The sequence below is a fragment of the Mobula hypostoma genome, chromosome X2, assembly GCF_963921235.1.
Source record: "Mobula hypostoma chromosome X2, sMobHyp1.1, whole genome shotgun sequence".
Classification (NCBI taxonomy): Eukaryota; Metazoa; Chordata; class Chondrichthyes; order Myliobatiformes; family Myliobatidae; genus Mobula; species Mobula hypostoma.
In genome coordinates, this window is record NC_086129.1 from 12,995,404 (window position 1) to 13,018,643 (window position 23,240).

Below are 23,240 nucleotides of genomic sequence, written 5' to 3' on the forward strand. Positions count from 1 at the left end.
ATAGAGTGGATGTGGAGAAGATGTTTCCTGTAGTGGGCAAATCTAGGGCCAGAGAGCACAGCCTCAGAATAGAGAGACATCCATTTAGAACAGAGATGAGGAGCAATATCTATAGCCAGAGAGCAGTGAATCTGTGGAACTGATTGCCACAGGTGGCTGAGGTGGCCAAGTCATTATTTAAAACAGAGGTTGATAGATGCTTGATTAGTAAAGACATCAAAATTTATAGGGAGAAGCAGGAGAATGGAGTTGAGAGGGATAATAAATCAGCCATTCTCAAATGGTGGGCCAAGTTGCCTTATTTTTTTCCTATCGCTCCTCAATACCATCACTGTTCTCCTTTATTCATAATTATTATTCTAAATTACTGAATCTTTTAATTTATTCTTATTGCACGAACTTCCTCATCTTGACAGAATGTAAGCGAAAGGCAGAAAACCCTGGCACCCTCTGTCTACACTTCTTGCGGCCTCGGTAAAACAGTCGATATAATCAAAAATCCCAGCCACCCTGGACATTCTATCTTTTCACCTGTCCTATCAGGCAGAAAATGCAAAAAACCTGAAAGTGCACACCGCCAGGATCGAAGTCAGCTTGCATCCCACTGTTAGGAGACTATTGAACGATCTGCTTGGGGACCTGACCTCACAATCTACCTTATTCTGGCTCTGTATTTTTATTGTCTGCCTGCTCTGTCCTTTCCATGTAACTGTAACACTGTGTTCTGCATTCTGTTATTGTTTTCCCTTTTACTACCTCAAAGCATTGATTTCAGGAAATGCTGTGTATGGATGGAATACAAAACAAAGCTATTTCTCATCATAGTGATGATACTAAACTAATAAACTGCAAGTAAAGTACTGAAACCGAGGTAAGAATTTTAAAATATTGCCAGACCCCCAGGGTCCAAGAACGTAACATCAGGGGAAGTATGGTAGCAGTTGTTGTAAAGCTTTACTGTGCCAGCTGTAAGATCAGAGATGAATTCTGATGCTGTCTGTAAGGTGATTGTGTGTTTTCCCTGTGACCGTCTGGGTTTTCTCCGGGGGCCCTGGTTTCCTCCCACAGTCCAAAAGATTTGTGGTTCATGTTAGTGAGTTCTGGGCCTGCTATGCTGATGCCAGAAGCATGGCAAAACTTGCAAGCTGTGAAGAAAAACCTCGCTGATTTGATTTGACGCAAACGTTGCATTTCACTGTATGTTTTGACATAGGTGGGACAAAGAAGGCTAAACTAAACGGGATGGAAAGTTGCAAATTAGGACATGGGTAGTAGAATTCGGGATGACTTCGGAGGAAGGCAGATGACACACTCATCTTAGCAGGACGTAAATCATCTTGCTTTTCCCAAAGATGTTTGAATTTCACCTTTTGAATTTCAGGCTTCAGCGATTTTTAAGGCCCCTCACATGTCATTTTGTGCTTGGGAGCCTCACTTCAGAATCAGAATCGGAATCAGGTTTTATCACTGACATAGGTCATGAACTTTGTTGCTTTGCAGCAGCTGTACAGTGCAATGCATAATAAATTAAGACTCAAGATTCAGATTTACTTGTCACACAGTGCAATGTGTTGTTTGTGTTCAAACACACTTGAGGATGTGCTGGGGGCAGCCCACAAATGTCTCCGCTCATTCTGGCACCAACATAACATGCCTAGAATTACTGTACGTTACAATGAAGAAGATATTTTGAAAAATGCAAAAATAGAGTAAAATTCTAATCCACTGTTCTGACAATTTAAACACCAGCCCAGATAGTCTGGGGGCTCCTCTCTCCGTAACGCTAAGGCTGTGAGACTGCCCCCAGCTGCTGTACTTCGTATCTACGAGCTTTGTGGTGATTTGTCCCGCCAATATAATGACTGAATGCTAAAAGTTTGGGCCTACTCCAGGCTGCGCTGTGGATTTAGATCTAAGGACTCAATTTGGTTCTGAATGCTATTGTTTACACAATTTGTGTTTTTTTTCTCTCTTTCTCTGTGGGCACTGGGGTTTGGTCTTTATTTTATCTAATTGGGTTCTTTTGGGTTTCTTGCCTTGTGGCTGCCTAGAAGCAAATAAATCTCAAGTTTGTATAATTTATACATTCTTTGATAATAAATATACTTTGAATAGTTTCAAATTGTTAAATAGTATTCATGAGTTCATTGACTGTTCAAAAATCTGACAGTGAAGGGCTAAAATGTTGAGTGTGCATTCATGGATATGCATTTTATTGTCCATTCCCACTTACCATGAAGAGCTTGTAGTTTTTTTCATACTGAACCATTGCTCCAGCTTACCAAAGTCTGTTCCAGTTGTATAACTGCCTGTTAGCAATCATCATTGCAAGATCAAAAAGTTATCAAAACACTCTCACTCACCTTACACAGTAAGTTCAACCTTCCAGAAGTTTCTCAGAATAAAAATGCTTTAAGTGTTTTGCTGTAATTTTTCTTTGCCATGCCTCATTAACTCTATAAAAATAGTTCAGACATTATGACAAGTCTGGCTATGTCTGGGGTACTTAATCTTCACTATTATAAAGTTTACTGAATCATAATTTCACATGAAAGTAATATCAGTAAAAGCACTTTTTTTATAAGACCATAAGATATAGGAGCAGAATTAAGCCATTTAGCCCATTGATTCTGCTCCATCGTCATCGTGGTTGATCTAATTTTCCTCTTGGCCCAAATCTCCTGCCTTTTCCCTGTATCCCTTCATGCCCTGACCAATCAAGAATCTATCAACTTCTGCCTTAAATATAAATAAAGGCTTGGCCTCCACTGCTGCCTGTAGCAAAGAATTCCACAGATTTGCCACTCTCTGACTAAAGAAATTCCTCCTCACCTCTGTTCTAAAAGGACGCCCTTCTATTCTGAGGCTGTGTCCTCAGGTTTTAAACTCTTCCACCATAGGAAACATCCTCTTGATGTTCACTCTATCAAGGTCTTTCACCATTTGATAGATTTCAATGAGGTCACCCTTCATTCTTTTAAATTCTAGTGAATACAGGCTCAGAGCCATCAAATGCTCTTCATATGACAAGCCATTCCATCCTGGAGTAATTTTTGTGAGCCTCCTTTGATTCTCGCCAGTTTCAGCACATCCTTTCTAAGATAAGGAGCCCAAAACTGCTCACAATACTCCAAGTGAGGCCTCACCAGTGCTTTATAAAGTTTCAATATTACGTCCTTGCTTTTATATTCTAGTCCTCTTGAAATAAATGCTAACATTGCATTTGCCTTCCTCACCACAGACTCAATCTGCAAATTCACCTTCAGGGAATACTGTACAAGGACTCCCAAATCCCTTTGACCTTAGTTTTTTTGTATTTTCTCTCCATTTAAAAAATAGTCAACCTTTTCACTTCTTCTACCAAAGCACATGACCATACAATTCCCAACACTGTATTCTTTCTGAGATTTATTTGCCATTCTCCTGATCTAAGGTCTTCAGTAGCCTCTTTACTTTCTCAAAACTACCTGCCCCTTTACCTATCTTCATATCATCTGCAAAAGTTTCAAGAAAGCCATCAATTCCATCATCCAATTCATTTACATATAATGTAAAAAGAATCGGTACCAGCACAGACCATTGTGGAACAACACTAGTCACTGACTACGGCCTATTTTATCATGTGCCTCCAAGTATGCTGAGACCTCACCCTTAATAACCAAATCACACATCTTCCCAACCACTGAGGTCAGACTAACTGGCCTATAGTTTCCTTTCTTCTGCCTCTCTCCCTTCTTGAAGAGTGGAGTGACATTTACAAATTTTCCAGTCTTCTGGAACCTTTCCAGAATCTAATGATTCTTGAAAGATCACTACTAATGCCTCCACAATCTCTTCAGCCACCTCTTTCGGAACACTGCATTGTACACCATCTGGTCCAACTGATTTATCTACCTTCAGACCTTTCAGTTTCCCAAGAACCTTCTCTCTAGTAATGGTAACTTCACACACTTCATGGAACTTCCACCATATTGCTAGTGTCTTCCACAGTGAAGACTGTTGCAAAATACTTATTCAGTTTGCCTGCCGTTTCATTGTCCCACATTACTATTTCTCCAGCATCACTTTCCAGTGGTGTGATATCCACTCTCATCTCTCTCTTAAACTTTATGTTTCTGAGGAAACTTTTGGTATCCTCTTTAATATTACTGGCTAGCTTCCTTTCGTATTTCATCTTTACCTTCTTAATCACTTTTTAGTTGCCTTCTATTGGTTTTGTAAAGCTTCACAATCCTCTAACTTCCCACTAATTTTTGCTCTATTTTATGCCCTCTCTTTGGCTTCTATGTTGGCATTGGCTTCTCTTGTTAGCCACGGTTGTATCACCTTCACTTTAGAATATGTCTTCCTCTTTGGGATCTGTATATCCTGTACCTTCTGAATTGCTTCCAGAAATTCCAGCCATTGCTCTCTGCCATTATCCCTGCCAGTATTCTTTTCCAGTCATTTCTGGCCATCTCCTCTCTTATGCCTCTGGAATTCCCTTTACTCTGCTGTAATACTGATGCATCTGACTTTAGCTTCTCCTTCTCAAATTTCAGGGTGAATTCGATCATATTATGATTATTTACCATAAGGTCTCTAATCAATTCTGGTTTATTGCACAACACCCAATCCAGAATAGCTGATCCTTCAGTGGACTCAACCACAAGTTACTCTAAAAAGCCATCTCATAGGCACTCTAGAAATTCTCCCTCCTGGAATCCAGCACCAATCTGATTTTCCCAATCTACCTGCATATTGAAATCCCCCATGACTATTGTAACATTGCCCTTTTGACATGCATTTTCTATCTCCACAAATAGGTTTCACAAATTCTAATACACTTGCAAAGAAATTCTTCTTTATTATGATATCGGTCACATTGAATACAATCGGGTGGTGTGTGCCTGTTGGGGCGGGAATCCTGTTACCAGGCTGTCTCTCAAAAACAAAATAAAAAGTGCGTTTTTGAAAATGTGAAGAAACTGAGAGGTTTCCTCAGAGGAAGCTAACTTCTGAGAATGCCCCAAAAATGTATCACTTCATCAGATTACAAGATATAAAATGACCTTTATTTGTCACAGCAACATCAAAAGAAGGTGAAAGGTGACTTGATAGAGATGATAAGATGCATAGACTGAGTGGACAGCCAGAGGCCTTTTCCCAGGGCTGAAATGGCAAATATGACGGGGCATAATCTTAAACTGTTTGGAGGAAAGTATGGGGCGGGGTAAGTTTTTTTACAGTGAGTGGTGGGTGGATGGAATGCACTGTCAGGGTGGTGGTAGGGGCAGATACATTCGGGGCATTTAATAAACTCTTAGACAGGAGCGAGATGTGCCAACTAGTGGAGTGGTGTTGCAGCAACAACCTGGTATTCAACGTCAGTAAGACGAAAGAGCTGATTGTGGACTTCAGGAAGGGTAAGACGAAGGAACACACACCAATCCTCATAGAGGGATCAGAAGTGGAGACAGTGAGCAGTTTCAAGTTCCTGGGTGTCAAGATCTCTGAGGACCTAACCTGGTCCCAGCATATCGATGCAGTGATAAAGAAGGCAAGACAGTGACTATACTTCATTAGGAGTTTGAGGAGATTTGTTATGTCAACAAAAACACTCAAAAACTTCTATAGATGTACCTTGGAGAGCATTCTGACAGACTGCATCACTGTCTGGTATGGGGGGGCTAGAAGCTGCAGAAGGTCAGAAATTTGGTCGGCTCCATCTTGGGTACTAGTCTACAAAGTCCCCAGGACATCTTCAAGATGCGGTATCTCAGAAAGGCATTATTAAAGACCTCCAGCACCCAGGGCATAGAAACATAGAAACATAGAAAATAGGTGCAGGAGTAGGCCATTCGGCCCTTCGAGCCTGCACCGCCATTCAGTATGATCATGGCTGATCATCCAACTCAGAACCCCGCCCCAGCCTTCCCTCCATACCCCCTGATCCCCGTAGCCACAAGGGCCATATCTAACTCCCTCTTAAATATAGCCAATGAACTGGCCTCAACTGTTTCCTGTGGCAGAGAATTCCACAGATTCACCACTCTCTGTGTGAAGAAGTTTTTCCTAATCTCGGTCCTAAAAGACTTCCCCTTTATCCTCAAACTGTGACCCCTCGCTCTGGACTTCCCCAACATCGGGAACATGTCCTTTTCTCACTGTTACCATCAGGTAGGAGATACAGAAGCCTGAAGGCACACACTCAGCGTTTCAGGAACAGCTTCTTTCCCTCTGCCATCTGATTCCTATATGGACATTGAACCCTTGAACACTAGCTCACTTTTTAGTTATATATTATTTCTGCTTTTTACATGGTTTTTAATCTATTCAATATACATATACGGTAGTTTGACAGTTTTGGGCCTGTACTCATTGGAATTTAGAAGAATGCTGGGGGATCTCATTGAAACCACTTGAATGTTGAAAGGACTAGATAAGTGGAAGAGATATTTCCTACAGTGGGTGTATCCAGAACTAGAAGACACAGCCTCAAAACTGAGGGACGACCATTTAGAGCAGAGGTAAGGAGGATTTTTTTTTAAACTAGAAAGTAGTGAATCTGTGGAATGCTATGCCATAGACTGCTTTGGGGGCTAAGTCCATGGGTACATTTAAAGCAGAAGTTGCTAGTTCCTTGGTCGGTCAGGGCATCAAAGGATATGGTAAGAAGACAGGTGTATGGGGTTGAGGGGGATCTGGGACTAGCCATGATGGAATCGTGGAGCAGACTCAATGGGCTGAATTGCCTAATTCTTCTCCTATGCCTTATGGACTATAGTATACAACCCTGGGATCCATCTTCCTGTAGACGGCCATAAGAAAAGGCAACTCCATGGATCCCATTTAAAGAAAACATCAAACGCACGACACACAAAAGAAAGAACAAATCATACAAATTGCAAAAAATGCATGAATAACACACAAAAACTGAAGACTCTTTCAAACAGCCTAGGAATCTTCCGTTTAGTTAAGTTCAGTTCAACTTAGCGCTGAACTGCCTATCCCAATCAAAATCACGCAAAACAGCAATAAAAAAGGGAACTCCCATAGGTTTTGGAAGTGGTGCTGTAAAGTGTTGTGCTAACCACTATGCTACTATATCACATAGGAGTGACTGTTTGTCTTCAATTGGCTCTACGTGCTTGAAGGTTTGTATCTGTGTCTGCTGACAAAATATCCATCCAATTTCCTGAAAGTATTTGAGGTCTTGCATGAGAATTGCGGTGATTTCCCATTCCTGTGAATGCAAATAGGAAGGAAGGCAACTGCAGATCATGGGAATGGAATGGGAAAGAGGATCCAGTTGGTTATTAACTTCTAAATCAGAAATAGGATGGGAAAATTGTTCCCAATCAGACTGTTAACCGCAGTCACATCTTATCAACATTGATTACGCAGAGTGAATTGTTGGATGCTGACCAGGAGATAAACCTGACTCCAGCAACAGTCAAAATACTAATTTTTTTATTATCAAAAGTGCACAGAAAATCTGAAAATTATGACATCATGGTTATAGGAGCAAGATAAAGTCCAGAGCTGGAATATTGCTGTCTTAGCAAAGGATTGTGTCTGCTGTGATGTTGTTAACTTAATAACCTTGTTCTTCTGATTTGGCGGAAAGCCAGGTTCATTGAGGTTACTGAGAATGGGCTGTAACATCAGCTTAAAGTGTAAGTAGACATTGAACACACCTACATATATATTAAGCTAATGTTCCAATATGTACAGTAGGCATTAACAATGCAGATTTAATACCTACATACAGTATTGTAACATCAGTTTAATATACGTAAATGCTCAGTGGCCACTTTATTGGGTCCACCTGCTCATTAATGCAAATATCTAATCAGTCGATCATGTGGCAGCAACTCAATGCATAAAAGTATGAAGACATGGTCAAGAGATTCCATTGTTGTTCAGACCAAACATCAGAATGGGGAAGAAATGTGATCTAAGTGACTTTGACCGTAGAATGATTGTTGGTGCCAGGTGAGGTGGTTTGAGTATCTCAGAAACTGCTGATCTCCTGGGATTTTCACGCACAAGAATCTCCAGAGTTTAGGGAGAATGGTGCAAAAGATAAAAATCATCCAGTGAATGGCAGTTGTGTGGGTGAAAATGACATGTTAATGAGAGAGGTCAGAGGAGAATAGCCAGACTGGTTCAAGCTGACAGGAAGACATCAGTAACTCAAAGAACCACACGTAGCAATGGTGGTGTGCAGAAGAGCATCTCTGAATGCACAACGCATCAATCCTTGAAGTAGCTGAACTACAGCAGCAGAAGACCACGAACATAGACTTAGTGGACTCTTTGTTAGATACAGGAGGTACCCAATGATACAATACTGTAGGTATTAAATATGTATTTTTCACACCTACGTATTGTAACAACAGCTTAATATATGCAGCATATGTATATATGTAAATTATACAGACTATGCACATTTAATGTGTACTGTAATTATTAAATATACCTTAAATATGTAGGTATCTTAAGTTGATTTTTCTATATCATATTTTTAGAAAATAGTTGAAATCAATTCCAATGGGGACATGGGTAAATTTTTAATTCAATCTCAGCTGAGATTTAAGATGGCGCTGGTGAAACACAGTGACAACTTACTGGCAGCAAACACAACTACTAACTTCTTTATTAATCACACTTTCTGGTAAACGATCACTGCAATCAATAGCCTGTGACTTCTTTTTCAGAGCTGAGCTTTTGAACGACCTGTACGACCTGGCGTTTTTGTGGTTTAAACTGAAGGCTCGAAGGTGCAGGATGGTTGCTAGGTGGCTTCTTGTACAATCTGAACTGAAGCACCAGGGCCCAGGCCCAAGAGTGACAGAAGATCCAATGTTTGGCCATTGCTGGAGCAGACATAGAGCTGATTCGAAGTGGCAGAACCGAGACAAGATGAGACGGAGTCAAGGCGGCAGGGGCTGGGCCCGAGTGCGAGGAACAAGCCGATGTTTGACTGATTTAAATGCTGGGTCAGATTGGAAAGGTCAGGTATGGGCCTGAGAGCACATTGAAGCAGCAATGCCCGAGTCTGAGAGTGAGGAATGACCTGCTGTTTGGCCAATTTACGTGCCGGGCCAGGTTGGAAAGTTCAGGGCTTCAGGACCAGAGGAGAGGGTCAGGCTGGTGTTCAGCTCACTGCTAGTGAGGGTTTACACTCTCTGCGATGAACTGTAGCTGTTGTCTGCAACCAACAGGCTCTGGGATCAGCTGTGACTGGCTTCGTGGCTGTGGATTCACTTTTGTGAATTTCAGTTTTGAAAGTTGTTTGCTTACTTGTATTGTTTACATGATTTTTTCCCAACACATTGGGTGTTTGACAGTGTTCTTTTATTACAGGTTCTATTGGGTTTCTTTGTTTTGCGGCTGCCTGCAAGGAGATGAATCTCAAGGTTGTATATGCTATACATACTTTGATAATAAATGTACTTTGAACTTTGAACATTGAACAGTTGTAAGTGCATTCTCCTTAAAACATTCAAAGAAGTAAATAAGTTCAAGGGCCCCAGCAGCAAGCTTCACCCAGAGAGAGCAAGTTCTAATAGTCAGCTCAACAGAAGTTACTGTAAGTCCATTATTGGGCACTACAGGAGACACAGAACCAATTGCACTATCAGTTCTTTTACTTTACTTCCAAGATATCACGTCTTATCTCTATTTGTCCACAAGCATTAAAGTAAAGCTTGCAATTATGTAGTACCTTTCATGACCTCAGAATCACACTAAAAGGCTTTAGAGTCAATCAAATGCTTTTCATGTTGAGCTCAGTGTTCTGGGCCTGAGGTGTTATCAATTTCACACATAAAACTCATTTGAAGTCTGTGTTGTGAGTGGTTAACACATGAAGGGTGTCAGCACAAAATATTGACTGTTTAGTCCTCTCCATACATTACCAAGCATAAGTTTAGGTATATACATATAGCCAGGCCAGGTAAGACTTTTGCACAGTACTGTAACAATTTTATGTATTGTACTGTACTGCTGCCACAAAAAAAAGCAAGTTTCATGATATATATGAGTGATGATAAATCTGATTCTGATATGGGTCTCTATTATGGACTGAGAGTGGGAAGGGGGCACGGAGAGGGGAATCATAGTTGGGAAAAGGGGAATAGAGAGGGGAGGGCATGGGAAGCACCAGAGAGACATTCTGTAATGATCAATAAAATAATTGTTTGGAATCAAATGACCTTGCCTGGCGTCTCAGGGCTGGGTGTGTCTGCACCTGCTCCCCTCTCCATCCCTGTTACTTGTTTTCTGTCACCTGTTCCACACCCCTCCCGTGGTACTCCACCCTCGCCATTCCCAACATCCTTTGCTCCCGCCAGATTTACAAGCGCGCTCTCCGCTCCACGTTGACAAATACAGTACTGTGCAAAAGTCTTAGGCACCCTAGCTGTATATATGTGCTGCAATATTCTACCTGACCTGCTGAGTTCCTCCAGCATGCTGTGTGTGTTGTTGTGGATTTCCAGCATCTGCTGAATCTCCTGAGTTTACAAGGTCCATGTCTTTATCTCCATTCTTTTAAAGGATGGAGACACTATAGAGTCATAGACATCTACAGCACAGACACAGGGCCTTCACCCAAACCCTGCATGTTGACCAATATGCCTACCTGACCTAATCTCATTGTTAACTGTATTGGGCTGATTGCAAGAAGGTGGCCAATTAATCATGCAACGAATGGCGTAGAGGACTCTCTCTTTTCACACAGTCTTTCGAGTGGTCGCGTTTTTATCTCGGCAGGCCTGGTGCATAGCTCCCACACTGTAAGCTTCCCAGCACATACCTTGACGATCATGTAAAACAATTTAATCATACCAATCCATTGCCATTCATGCTCCATGCATAAACAACAGTTTACAGCATCCAAAACCTACCTATCTGTGAACTTGTCCTCGTGATTTTTAATTGTGCTCACGTCAATCACCTCTGAAAGCTTCTTTCATTTGCCCACCACCCTCTGAGTACAAAATTTGTACCTCAGATCTTCTTTAAAATCATCTCCTCTCATCTTAAACCTATATTCTCTATATTTTAAATCCTCATACTGGTAAACTGTAGCTATTTACTCATACTTTTAAAAACCTCTATAAGTCACCATCTACCTCCTTTGTGCCAGCGAATACAGTCCCAGACTTTCCGGTCTCTCCTTATAGCTCAAACCTTCTAATCCAGGCAATGTCCTTCTGAACATTTTCTGCCCCCGCCCCAGTTTAATCAGTTCCTTCCTCTAGCATAGTGACCAGGACTGATCACAAAACTCCAAGGATGGTCTAACCAATGCTTTGTACAATTGCAACATACTGTCCCAACTCCTGTACTCAGTAAGGATCTCAGCAAGAATGCAATGCTGAGGCTTTACCGGGCACTGGTGAGGCCTCACTTGGAGTATTGTCAACCTTATCTAAGAAAGGATGTGCTGATATTAGAGAGGGTTCAGAGGAAATTCACAAGAATGATTCCAGGAATGAAAGGAGTGATTGATGGCCCTGGGCTTTTACTCAGGGCAATTTTGAAGAACGTGGGTGTATTTAAGATGGAGGTTAATAGTTTCTTGATTAGTGTGAAAGGTTACGGGGAGAAGGCAGGAGAATGGGGTTGAGTGGGATATAAATCAGCCATGATGAAATGCCAGAACAGAGTCTATAGGCCGAATAGCCTAATTCTGCTCCAATGTCTTACACTGGCCATGGTCTACATACACCTTCTTCACTATTCAATGTCCGTATGTAGTGCTAATTTTATGAAGCTATGTATTTGTGTCCCTCAGTCACTCTGTTCACAAGGCTCCCCCAGAGTGCTGATGTTCATCCGTTCCGGACGGGTGTAACCTCCCAATGGTAAGGCCAGTATGCCTGAGTTAATTTTCCACGAGACAATGATGCAGAACAGCTGTCCTCTTATCTAAGCAGCTTGTAGCATCATTGGCGAGGGAAGGTAACAGTCAACCATATTCCTGTGAGGTCGGGGGTCACATGGAGTCCACAGAGATTCTGAAGATGCTGGACGAACTCAGCAGGTCAGGCAATACCTATGGAGGAGAATAAACAGACAATGATTCAGGCTGAGACAGTTCATTGGGTCTGGAAAGGATGAGACAGAAGCCAGAATTCCCCCAGCATTTTGTGTGGGTGCTCAGATGAAACCCAGTGTCAGTGAGGATGAGAGTTTCCATTTAGCGAGCCAGTAGTGTTTTTATAACAATCTGGTGGCTGCATGGACATCATTCCAGATTTATAAATTAGCATTTTAACTTCCCCAAGAATCAGTGTGGAATTAGTTTTGAAGTGATGTCCAGTAACTCAAATACAGTGTTATTGCACACAGTGAGCTGTGTTTCTGACATTTTTCTCTAGCAAAAGCATTCATGAATTGTATGATCATTATTATTTTTACTGCCTATAATGCCCACTGGCGTTTAGGCAGCATTGAAAGTCCTCCACCTCCATGGTGGTGCTCAGGGCTTCCTTCATTATACTAGTATCTTCCACTTGGTTTTTACTACTGTCAGCCATGTGAAGACTCAGGAATACCACTGTACACAGATACAGAAGAATTCTTCATTGCTGTTTCCATAACAGTTTTGTTTTACCAACCAGCCCCGTGCTGAGCCCCCGAACCAGGAGGACCAGTGGACTACTCTTAGTTTGGTTTCTACCCTTTGACCTTTTTGCCATGGGTGACCCTAGCAAGACCCAAAGCATAAAGCCTTAACTGCAGCCAGCATGATCTCCAGGTCATTAAGGCATGCAAGCCTCCAGACCATGTCAAGGTTTAGGGGTCCTCTTGGAGGTAGAACTGTACGACTGGCACACTGACCAAAACCAGGCATTAGTTCCAATGAGGATCAGCCCCACATGCCTTTAGGAATAGAGGCAGGAGTGAGCCAATTCTGTCCCCTGTATTTGCTCCATCTAACACAATAATGTTATCCACTGGTTTACCTCAGTGCCAGATTGTTGGGACAACTGTTGATTCCCTTAATATCCAAAAACTTATTCACTTCCACCTTAAGAATACTCAGCCAGCATGCCTCCATAGCCCCATGTGTCGAGAAAGCCAAAGGTTCTCCACATCCTGGTTGAGGAAATCTTTCCTCATCCTTGTCCTAAATTGCTGAACTTTTTTATTTTGTGTCTGTGACCTCGATTCTCAATTGTGCAGCCATAATTTTTGTCAAGCATCACAAGAATCTTGTCTCTTCCAAAGACGTCAGGTCTCCTTTTCCTAAACTCAAGAAGGAAAAGGGCCATCCTTTTTCACTTCTTCTCACAGAACAACCCATAAACAGAAGAGATTCTTCAAGAAAACCAGAGCAACACTCACAAGATTCCGGAGGCAGCATCTATGGAGAGGAATAATGATTTGATGTTTTGAGCCAAGACCCCTTAATCAGTACTCTGGTTACCACCATCTATCCAGATAAAGAGTTTTGGCCCAAAATGTTAACTCTTTATTCCTCTTCATGGATGCTATCTGACCTGCTGAGTTCCTCTGACATTTTGTGTGTGGCTCACAGAATAAATGTTGGAAATCACAGAGAGGCTGCAGAGGAGACTTACCAGGATGCTGCCAATATTAGAAAGGTTCTCCTATGAGGATAGATTGGCAAGCTAGTGCTTTTCTCTTTGGAGTGAACGTAGATGAGAAATGACTTGATGGAAGTGTACAAGATGATAAGAGCATCGATCGAGTGGAGATCTGGAGATTTTTACCCACGGTGGAAATGGCTTATAAGGGGAAGAATAATCGTAAGGTGATTGGAGGAAAGTCAGAGGTAGTTTTTTTTTTACTCAGGGAGTAATGCACTGCCGGGGTGATGGCAGAGGTAGATGGGAGATGAGATTGACCAAGGTGGGTGGAGAGCTTTATTATGTTGCCTGCTTCATTGAGTCAGCTGGAAGTGTCAACAGAGTCCATGGAAGGGCAGGCGTTTCTCATGATGTGCTGAGCTGTGTCCACAACTCTCTGCAGTTCTTCGTGGTCTTGGGCAGAACAGTTGCCATAGCGAGGCAGATGGGCAGCAAAACCTGGTGCAAAGTAAATGTATGGGAATGAAGGAGTTCAGGAAAGAAGAACGAAACAAATTTAGGAATATTGTTGGGAGCTTGACCTTTGGACATATTGCACATATAGATCAGAATCAGAACCAGGTTTAATATCATTGGCATTTGTCGTAAAATTTGCTGTTTTGTAGCAGCAGTACATTGCAATACATAATAATAAAAGAAATGATAAATTGCAAAAAGAAATGTGTATATATGTATATAATTAAATTAAATTGGTAATGCAAAAAGAAAGCAATAAAATATATATATATATATAGTGAGCGAGTTTACATGGGCTTATCTTAGATCATAAGACATAGGAGCAGAATTAGACCATTTGACCCATCAACCTTGTTCTGCCATTCCATGGCTGACTTATCTTTCACCCTTATGATTTATTTCCAGACATCGTATAGCATTAAATGCCCATGGGCAACTTTATAGTCACAGATCAGATTCAAGAAACATTCCAGCCTATTTGTACACAACAAACTCTTGCAAACAGCAATATGATATTGACAAACTTGCATGTTTTTCAGGGATGGGATGTTGATGTAAAAGTTAAATTTTATCCTCAGCACACAGACAAGAGCTCCCCTGGATGTCTTCAATTCAGAGGTCAAAGATCATTTTTGAACCGCTCAGGAGATTGGACAGGACCCCAGTTTAAGATTCCATTCTGAAGTGTTTAATAGGGTATTATGTGGAATCTTGATTCAAAGGTTAAAAGGTTTCAAGATTCACGATTGTTTAATGTCATTTCCAGTACAAAAGTGTAGAGCAGGAAGAAGTAATTTGTTACTCCCAGATCCGATGCAGCACTAGGCAAGACACTGTTCCCTCAACCTCTGAACTCACTTTAATCTCATGTTCTCAATATTTATTGCTTATTTATTTATTTTTTATTATTTTTTAAGAAGTTTTCTCAGATCAAGCTGGTAAAACCTGAGGTACGGCATAGCGAAGCACATTCATTTATCAATTGCTAGGAACTTTCGGTCTATTCTAGTTGTGTTTAGTATTGTGGATTTCTGAAGATTTATATGGTTATTGCTTTTGTAGCCCAAATTGTTTAATGCTATTGTGTAGATATTACTATCGAGACAATGTATACCTTGTTCATGTTCCAAAGTCTTTCAATTTTCTCTTTTAAATCAGCACATTACTGGAGTTTTTCGCTTATTGATGTCTGTATGTTATGTTTGATTGGAATGACTATATCTATTAAATAAGTTGCTCTTGCTTGTTTATCCTGTATCATTATATCCAGATGGTTAATATGGATTGTCCTCCCTGTAATAACTAATTAATCATAATGTAATTTATGGGACTCTGATTCTAAAACTGGATCAGGCTTGTATTTATAGTAAGGCATGACTTCTTTCATGAGTTTGTATTTTCAAGCAAGATTTTGATGAATGATGTTTGCCACTTGGTTGAGACTGTGTCAGTAATCAGATTATTATTCCTTTTCTTTCTTTTGGGTGCAGTCTTTCATTGATTCTATTATGGCTATTGGAATTATTGAGTACAGCTGCAAGAAAATGAATCTCAGGGTGACATATATGTACTTTGATAATAAATTTACTTTGAACTTTGAACAATAAGATAAAGAACATAATAATAAGAAACACAATAAATATAAATATGTAAGGTAGTTTATATACAGCACATAGATTGATTGCATGTCCATAAAGTGACGCTAGGCATAGGAGTGTTTGTACATACGGTGGCTGACAGAATATGTTGAAGCAGTGGTGGTTGGGAGTGTGGAGGGACAACTATACAACTGGAGAAAGAAAGCTTTTCAGCACATTTCTTTTGGCTTGAGAGTGGAGGTAAGATCAGACAGAACTACATAGAGAGCTCTGAATGGCATGATACGCCTGATTTCCTCTGTCTTAATTCTGTGGTTTCTACCCAGGCCTTCCAGGAATGTACATAAAGAGCAGATTCCCTGTTTCAGTCTAGCTGAAGAAGAATGAGGGGGTAGCTGGTTAGGAGATCACAGGTCTGCCCTTTCTGATATTCCATCAATGAATTGAAAAGCAACTTGTCAATGTTCGAAGTAAATTTATTATCAAAGTACATACAATATATATCACTATATACACCCCTAATTCGAGTAGAGCAGGAAGCTAAGCACACAGCTTTGTGTGCTCTGTTATAAGCCTATTAGTAACACAAGAGATTCTGCAGATGCTGGAAATCCAGAGTAGCCCACACAAAATCCTGGAAGAACTCAGCAGGTCAGGAAGCATCTATAGACAGGAATAAAGAGCTAACATTTCAGACCGACACCCTTCGAGGGGCCTTGGCCCAAAACGTTAGCTCTTTACTCGTCTCCACAGAGATGCTTCCTCACCTGCTGATTTCCTCCAGCAATCTGTGTGTGTTACGATGAGCCCACCAGAACTGCTTTCACTGGGAACCAGCTTTGGAGTTTTGAAAACAGCGAATGGCTGATCAGAAATAAAATCCAGTCAGCGTTGATGCTAGTCAGTTCATCAACTGGCTCAAGGATTGTGTCTCTCAGAAGAATTTAATCCCAGGTTCAGTGGCTGTTTCTAACGAATCTGGTTCCCATATGAAGGATGATAACCAAAAAAATGACTCAACAGGGAGACAGAGAGTGAAACAAGATAAATCATGTTTGCACAATGTTAAATGAAAGAATGTAGCATGGTATTCGATATCAGTCAGTTCACCACTTAACAGTAAAACATCACTGCAGTAAGGGGAAAGACAGGATGTAAACTTAGAGTTGTTCAGACTTTAATTTAGTCAGTGACATCTATTTGAATCCAGTACATAAACACAAGAGATTCTGCAGATGCTGGAAATCCAGAGTAACATGCACAAAATGCTGAATGAGCTCAGCAGATCAGGCAGCATCTATGGACAGGAATAAACAGTCAATATTTCCCTGAAACGACAACTGCTTGTTCCACCCTCCAGCACTCTGTGGGTATTTGAATCCACTGTTCACTGAGAATTGCTTCAAAATGTGTCTTTTACATGCCAGACTAAGAAGTTGTGGTGGGTGGGGCGCAGGGGAAGGAAAAGGGGTGTAAACTGGAAGGTGATAGATGAAGCCAGGTGAAGGGGAAGATGGGTGGGGGAGGGGGATGAAGTGAGGAGCTGAGAGGTAAAGGGCTGAAAAAGAAGGAGGAATTTGATAGGCGAGGAGAGTGGACCATGGGAGAATGGGAATGAGAAGGGGCGCCAGAGGGGGTGATGGGCCAGTAGGGAGAAGAGACAGGGTAAGAGGGGAACCAGAATGGGAAATGGAAAAGAAAAGGGGGAGAAGGGAGAAATTACTGGAAATTTGAGAAATTAACGTTCATTTTATCAGTTTGGAGGGTACCCAGATGGAATATGAGATGTTGCCTCTCCAACCTGACAGTGACCTCATTGCAGCAGTTGAGCTGGCCATGTACTGACGTGTCAAAATGGGAATTGGGCTGCACCTGGCCCTTCACCTCCTCCCTTACCACCATTCAAGGCCCCAAACAGTCCTTGCAGGTGAGGCAACACTTCTCCTATGAGTTTGTTGGGTCATCTACTGTGTCCGGTGCTCCCAGTGTGGCCTCCTGTACATCGGTGAGACCCGACATAGATTGGGAGACCGCTTCGTCGAGCATCTACGCTCCGTCCGCCAGAAAAAAGTGGGATCTCCCAGTGGCCACCAATTTCAATTCTACTTTCCACTCCCATTCCAATATGTCAGTCTATGGCCTCCTCTACTGTCACAATGAGGTCACACTCAGATTGGAGGAGCAACACCTTATATTCCACTTGGGTAGCTTCCAACCTGATGGCATGAAGATCGATTTCTCAGACTTCTGGTAATGCCCCCACCCCCCCCCCCCGCTTCACCATTTCCCCCATTCCCTTTGTCCTCTCTCACTTTATCTCCTTACCTGTCATCACCTCTCTCTGGTGCTCCTCCCCTTTGTCTTTCTTCCATGGCCTTCTGTCCTCTCCTATCAGATTCACCCTTCTCCAGCCCTTTAGCTCTTTCACCAATCAACCTCCTAGCTCTTTATTTCATCCCTCCACTTCTCCTGGTTTTACCTATCACCTACCACCTAGTACTTCCCCCTCTTTTCCCCACACCCCATCTTCTTATTCTGACTTCTCCTCTGCCTTTCCAGTCCTGATGAAGAGTCCCGTCCCAAAATGTTGACTGTTTACTCTTTTCCATCGATGCTGCCTGGCCTACTGAGTTCCTCCGGCATTTTGTGTGTGTTGTTTGGATTTCGAGCATCTGCGGATTTTCTCGTTTCTGATAAATGTATGTATTTATTGATTGAGATACAGCATGGAACAAGACCCTTCTGGCCCTTCAAGGTGCGCCGCCCAGCAATCCCCGATTTAATCCTAACCTAATCACAGGCATTTTGTGTGTGTTGTTGAGTGGGTTTAAATGCTTTTTTCTCAGGTTCATTGAACGGAAAGCCATAAAGATACCGCTTCACCTAAACCACAATGCTGCAGCTTGCAAAGAAAAACAATTTATGAATTTAATAACCAACAGTAAATTGTTCCCTTCCCTCCTGTGGGTCTTTCACAGTAAAGAATTCATTGGGTCAGTCCTCAAAAACAACCCAGAATGCTCAGCTGTGGGGCCAACCTCATAAACCTGTTTTACATTTCCATGTCAGACTTCCTTCCTTTCATTCAGCTTCATTTTCAGTGCAACTCTGTATGTTTTGAATTACTACAGTCCTTCAACAAAGCTCCCTCATGGGAGGGTAAAACCTTAACTCTCTCATTCTAGCTGCCATTTTACTCTTTACAAGGAGATACACTGCATATTTCATGAAAGGCTATTCTCTGTTGATTTGAATGTTACAGGCACACGTCTCTCAACCCAAAGCACTAACATTTCAGACACTGAAATGAAGACCGATCTTCAAAACTGTGATGAAAGCTGATTTTCATTCCATCCAGCACTCAATCTCAGCCTCTTCTAGTCAAGTTCAAGTTCAGTTTATTGTCATTCAACCGTATGCACGTATACCACCAAACAAAACAACATGCCTGCGGACCAAGGTGCACCACACAGTACACAGAGCTCTCACACAACACGTGGGGGGCATGGCTGCGTAGTGATTAGCACAGTGCTTTACAGTATTGACAACCCAGGTTCAATTCTCGCCGCTGTCCGCAAGAGGCTCGAACCGTGTGGGTTTCCTCCCACAGTCCAACCACATACTGGTTGGCAGGTTAATTGGTCATTGTCAATTAACCCATGATTAAGTTAGGGTTAAATCAGGTGTTTGCTGGGCACCAGAAGAGCCTACTCTGTGCTGTATCTCAAAAAATAAATAAAGTAATATTACCACATATAAATTAACAAATAATAAAACACAGCACTGTGCAAAAGTCTTAGGCATATATATCTATAGCTAGGGTGCCTAAGACTATTTCACAGTACTGTACTTGTCAACATGGAGTGGAGAGCGAGTTTGTAAATCAGGTGAGAGCAAAGGATGTTGGGAATGGTGACGGTGGAGTGCCACAGGACGGGTGTGTGACAGGTGGCAGAGAGGGAGTGCCAAGGGGGAGGGGATGGTGCAGACCCACCCAGCCCTGAGACACCAGGCATGGTAATTTGATTCCAAACAATTGGTTCATTGATTATTGCAGAACGTCTCTCTGGCGGATCCCACTCCCTCTCCTCTCCGTTCCCCTTTTCCCAACCATGATTCCCCTCTCCCTGCCCTCTTCCCACTCTCAGTCCACAAAGAGACCCATATCAGAATCAGGTTTATTATCACTCACATAGGTCCTGATTTTTTTTTTTTGCAGAAGCAGTGCAGTGTAATACATAAAATTACTACAGTCCTGTGCAAAAGTTTTAGCTATGTGCCCAAGACTTCTGCACAGTACTGTATATTCCAGAAAATGACTCTCAGCATAAAGTGCATTTACGACAAAAGTCAAATAGTAAACAGCGTAACACTACTGGCACTTCGTAAGTGGTGAGACTTGGGTGGTGGCAGGGAGTTCAGCAGGCTCACGGCCTGGGGGGAGAAACTGTGACAGTCCTTGTGCTAATGCTACAGTACCTCCTGCCTGATGGTAAGTTTGTGGGACGGGTGGGATGGAGGGATCCTTGATAATGTTAAGGCCCTGCATGTGCCGCGCTCCTGATAAACATCTCTGATGGGTGGAAGAGAGACCGCGATGATCCTCTCAGCAGTTCTGCCAATACTCTGTAGGGTCTTGCAGTCAGATGCCTTGCAATTCAGTACCAGATGGTGATGCAGCTGGTCAGGACACTCTCAATGGTGCCCATATAAAAGTTGGTTAGAATAATGGGGGGAGCCTTACTTGCCTCAATGTCCTCAGGAAGTAGAGATGCTATTGTGCTTTCTTCACTAAAGATGTGGTGGTTATCGTTATCAGCTAAAACTCCTTCATGTTCCTGCTGTTCATGTTCAAACTCACACTATGTCCTCAGTTCACCATCAGTCATGCATGAGCCTCCGAGCAAGCCCTCAAATTGATTTTAAAATGTCCATCCTCCGTCCCTCTATATCCATATACGATACTCTCACATTCTGGTTATACTCAAACAATGATAGCGTCCTTATCCTCCACATCGTTGGCACGATTTACAGCGCCAGCAGTAAGATGGGGTTAAAAACCATCGTAGTCTGGGTGCTCCTGTTCCCTGCCACATTCCAAAGACATAGTCAATTGTGGATGCGTTATATTGGTGTCAGAGCATAACGACTCTTGTGGGCTAAACGACACAATCCTTGCTGATTGATTTGATGCAAATGATACATTTCATGGTACAGGTGTCCCCTGCTTTTCGAATGTTCGCTTTACGACAGACCTGCATTAGTTACCTGTTTTCACGAACAGAAGATGTTTTCACTGTTACGAAAAAAGGCAGCGTGCAATAAAAGGCAACGCGCGCCCCAAGCAGCCAAGCTCCTCCCCCAGAACTGCATCCTAGCCGGCATTGCTTAAACACGTGCCTGTGAGCATCTGAGCTTTATGTCTATTTATTTTGAGCATCTGTTTGCAAGATGAGTTCTAAAGTATCGGAAAAGCCTAAACGAGCTTGTAAGGGTATTACACTTAGCGTAAAACTAGACATAATTAAGCGTTTCGACCATGGTGAATGAAGTAAGGACAAAGTGAGTTTGGCTTGTGGAAGTTGACGAAGATGTTGAAGAGGTTTTGGCATCTCATGACCAAGACCTGATAGATGAAGAGCTGATGCAATTGGAAGAGGAAAGTATAACAATCGAAACTGAATGCAGTAGCGAATGGACCGAAAGTGAAGTCGTCCAGAAACTGAACGTGAAGCAACTGCGTGAGATTTTCGCTGCAATGATAAAGTATGACTTTAATTTTGAAAGGGTACGTAGGTTTAGGGCATATTTGCAGGATGGTTTGAGTGCTTACAAAGAACTGTATGATAGAAGAATGTGCAAGGCTAAGCAGTCAAGCGTACTGTCGCTTATCAAGCCTTCCACATCAGCCATAGCAGACAACAAAACCTTGACCTTCGACATCGAGGCAGGCAGACATAGAAGAAGATGACCTGCCTGCCCTGATGGAAACAGACAACGATGAGATGACACCTCAGTGTCCCATCACCCCAGTGGTCTCAACCTCCGGGCTGCGGACCGATACATTGCTGTGAAGCATGCAGCGGTAGCCGGGAAGCACCCAGCACATCTTTAAGAAAAAAGCCGAAATAAACAAGCTAATTAATTAGGTGCTGCCCAGAACAGAGGCGAATGCGGATTACGTCACCTCTGATCTGGGCTGACATTTATGTGCCGGGTGGCACCTAATTAATTAGCTTGTTTATTTCGTTTTTTTTCTTAAAGGTGTGCTGGGTGCGTCCCGGCTACCGCTGCACCACTGCATGCTTCGCGGATCGGTATCGGTCCACGGCCTGGAGGGTGGGGACCACTGCACCACCCCAACCTCCGACGACTCAGCCTAACACACCATCAACCGTGTGCTCGGCGCTGTCTTCCCAATTCTGGTAAGTGATACTACACTGTACATACGTTATTTATACTTTATATAGGCTGTGTATTTTTATGTGTTATTGGGTATGATTTGGCAGCTTCATAGCTTAAAGGTTACTGGAGAGAGTGTTTCTGCTGAGAGCGCTTGCCTGAGATTTTCGCTACAGTGGACAGTGCGGCAATGATTGTAGAAAAGTTCTTCTACTTTATATAGGCTGTGTTATTTATCATATCATTCCTGCTTTTACTATATGTTACTGTTATTTTAGGTTTTATGTGTTATTTGGCATGTTTTGGTAGGTTATCTTTGGGTCTGCGAACGCTCACAAATTTTTCCCATATAAATAAATGGTAATTGCTTCTTCACTTTATGACATTCCGGCTTATGAACTATTTGATAGGAATGCTCTACCTTCGGATGGCGGGGGAAACCTGTATCTTTTTGATGCACATGTGACAAATAAAACAAAAGCTAATCTTTGTTCCATCCACCTTGGCCCCCATTACTGTTCCATGGCTGTCTGGGCTTTCAATAGCCAAAGCACAAAGGTCTGCAGACCCATCCTAAACCTCTCAAAGTAAATTTATTATCAAAGTCAATATATGTCGCCATATTCAACCCTGAGATTCATTTCTTTGCGGACATACTCAATAAGTCTATAGAATAATGACCATAACACAAAAAAATCTGCAGATGCTGGAAATTCAAGCAACACACACAAAATGCTGGTGGAACGCAGCAGGCCAGGCAGCATCTATAGGAAGAAGTACAGTCAACGTTTCGGGTCGAGACCTTTCATCAGGACTAACGGAAAAAAGAGGTATAAAGAGATTTGAAAGTGGGAGGGGGAGGGAGAGACCCAAAATGATAGGAGAAGACAGGAGAGGGAGGGATGGAGCCAAGAGCTGGGAAGTTGATTGGCAAAAGGGATATGAGGCTGGAGAAGGGAGAGGATCATGGGACGGAAGGCCTTGGAAGAAAAAAAGAAAGAAAGGGGGAGGGGAGCACTAGAGGAAGATGGTAAACAGGCAAGGAGTTATTGTGAGAGAGGAAGAGAGAAAATAAATATATAGATAAATAAGGGATGTGGTAAGAAGGGGAGCAGGGGCATTAATGGAAGTTAGAGAAATCAATGTTCATGTCATCAGGTTGGAGGCTACCCAG